General features: G+C 40.5%; 1 non-coding gene across 1 annotated transcript; it reads left to right on the forward strand.

Annotated features, from left to right (window-relative positions):
- The first annotated feature begins 708 nt into the window (after positions 1 to 708).
- trnak-cuu (transfer RNA lysine (anticodon CUU)) lies at positions 709 to 780 on the forward strand. Its single transcript has one exon. It is a non-coding gene; the product is annotated as a tRNA-Lys (tRNA).
- The last annotated feature ends 2,221 nt before the right edge of the window (positions 781 to 3,001 follow it).

The raw sequence follows: 3,001 nt of genomic DNA on the forward strand, positions 1-3,001 counted from the left end.
GCAGTACTTGTTAAAAACAATGAGGCTATTCCAACATGATACACCTGTTTTGTTTCTGCATGTCTTCTCTGATCCGTTGTAGGAGCAGACAATGACCAGTGAGAGGCAGTGTTTCCTCTAAACTGACAAAACATGTTTTCTATATGTCGCTTTTTATTACCATGACTCTATCTTTCTCTGTGCCTGAAACTACGACTTTCTCACACAAAGCTTACTATCAACGAGTTGTGTGTGTGTGGCTGTGTGTGTGTGTGTGTGTGTGTGTCTGTGTGTGTGTGTGTGTTAAGAACACCACCCGGCCGATTTTGAACAGCCTCAACACTCAGACCGATGCCCAAACCCTGTCAGGCCATGTAAGTTCATGTGACAGGAAGTAGTAGTAGTAGTAGTAGTACCTTTAATACCATCCATGCCCTCAATATGTCTCTGCAAAACGTAATTTAAAAACATTGTGATATATTTTCTAGCACAGTGTGTGGCACAGCTCCTTTCTGTGCCTGTTGTAGTGTGCAGGTGTTACCCAGCAGTTTGAGAAGATCATATTTATTTAGGGGGCTCTTAACATTATAGGGGTAATAATCTACTAAGAACTTCTGTTGAGGTGTAAGGAGAGACAACTCAGAAATACAACCCTCTACCCTGTGGAGTGTTTTCAGCCCATTAGTTTCAACTCAGCTACGAAATATGACCTTTATACTGCCTAATAAAGCCCGGCTAGCTCAGTCGGTAGAGCATGAGACTCTTAATCTCAGGGTAGTGGTTTGAGCCCCACGTTGGGCGCTGTTGTTTAAGGTGGGTGTTTATCTGAAATATGATCATATCAATTTCACATATATATCATATACTATCTGCATGGATGGATGTGAACATTGTATTCTACAAAGGTATTACAATGCACACTGTCACATAAAGTCAGAACATGTGTTGTTGGGTGCCTCTCTGTTGCCCACTGACAACAAACACAGTTACCAAATATTACCCTTTCTTTGTGGTCTCGCCGAGCGGTCGAGGTGTGACACTGAATAATTGACTTCTTCCTGGGCAAAGGGGACTCCTGGTCTCCAAATGTGGGTGAGGGTTTAAATTCCTCTCCTGACAGTGATTTTTACCTATAGATTACATCTCTGTAGGTTTTCCTCCTAAAGCTCCTTAAAAGACATCATATAACTAAAGCCCTAAGAAGTAAAAGTCAAAATACTTTGATTTGATGCTGCTTTTAAAGTTGAGAAAAGATAGCCGAGGCAAGTCTATAGCAGTGGATCAGAGTACAAAATACCATCACACGAGGGGTGCAAACCGTGAGACTCTTAATCTCAGGGTCGTGGGTTCGAGCCCCACACTGGGGAACTCTGGAGCTCTTTCTGAATTTATAACGCCAATAACCCTTTCTTCTAGAACATAAACCCTTAAAATAAGAAAACTATGATCAATGGGTGTTTATGTATGTGAAGTACAAAGAGAATGTCAAGGTTGACTCCTTCCTGACCAAAGGGACTTCTGGTCTCCACATGGAGGCGTGGGTTCTAATCCCACTTACCTGCAGGTCAGATAGTTGACAAATAGATGTGTGATTAGTTTCTCCTATAACGTCTGGATGCAGCAGTCTTAAAAAAAAGAAGCAAGCAAAGATGATTGTTGACTAGAAGGTAAATGTCTAAGACTGACTGCAGAGGAAAGGTCAATTATCTTATTGCACAAGTCAGCTGTAACATAAAACCAGGAAATCTGTTCCTGTTGTTGAGAAGTTCATTTACAGAATTTAATTAGAAGTCTCCAGAAATACAAGCCTCCATCTAGGCCTGTCACGATAATTAATTTTGTTGGACGATACATTTTCCTGGAAATTATTGCGATAAACGATCATATTGTCCGTTGGAACCATTTTAGACCACTGACATAATGATAATATATAATAATAATTCAAGTACATCCTTTCAAACAGAACTCTGTATTGAACATTCAACATTGCAAATGAAATGTGAAATAATATTCAAATATATAAATTATATATAATAAATAAAATAAATACATTTAATTATAACAAATTAATTAAAATCACACACAACCAAAACAATCAATTAAATAGACTCAGGCTGGAAAACAGAGCTCTCTCTCTCTCATGTATATACAGTGGGGCAGAAAATTATTTAGTCAGCCACCAATTGTGCAAGTTCTCCCACTTAAAAAGATGAGAGAGGCCTGTAATTTTCATCCTAGGTATACCTCAACTATGAGAGACAAAATGAGAAGAAACAAATCCAGAAAATCACATTGTCTGATTTTTAAAGAATTTATTTGCAAATTATGCAAACAAACAAGATTGCTGGCTCTCACAGACCTGTAACTTCTTCTTTAAGAGCCTCCTCTGTCCTCCACTCGTTAACTGTATTAATGGCACCTGTTTGAACTCGTTACCAGTATAAAAGACACCTGTCCACAACCTCAAACAGTCACACTCCAAACTCCACTATGGCCAAGACCAAAGAGCTGTCAAAGGACACCAGAAACAAAATTGTAGACCTGCACCAGGCTGGGAAGACTGAATCTGCAATAGGTAAGCAGCTTGGTGTGAAGAAATCAACTGTGGGAGCAATTATTAGAAAATGGAAGACATACAAGACTACTGATAATCTCCCTCGATCTGGGCCTCCACGCAAGATCTCACCCCGTGGGGTCAAAATGATCACAAGAACGGTGAGCAAAAATCCCAGAACCACACGGGGGGACCTAGTCAATGACCTGCAGAGAGCTGGGACCAAAGTAACAAAGGCTACCATCAGTAACACACTACGCCGCCAGGGACTCAAATCCTGCTGTGCCAGACGTGTCCCCCTGCTTAAGCCAGTACATGTCCAGGCCCGTCTGAAGTTTGCTAGAGAGCATTTAGATGATCCAGAAGAGGATTGGGAGAATGTCATATGGTCAGATGAAACCAAAATAGAACTTTTTGGTAAAAACTCAACTAGACGTGTTTGGAGGAGAAAGAATGCTGAGTTGCATC

Source organism: Notothenia coriiceps, unplaced genomic scaffold (genome assembly GCF_000735185.1).
Source record: "Notothenia coriiceps isolate Sejong01 unplaced genomic scaffold, NC01 NC01_scaffold00032542, whole genome shotgun sequence".
Classification (NCBI taxonomy): Eukaryota; Metazoa; Chordata; class Actinopteri; order Perciformes; family Nototheniidae; genus Notothenia; species Notothenia coriiceps.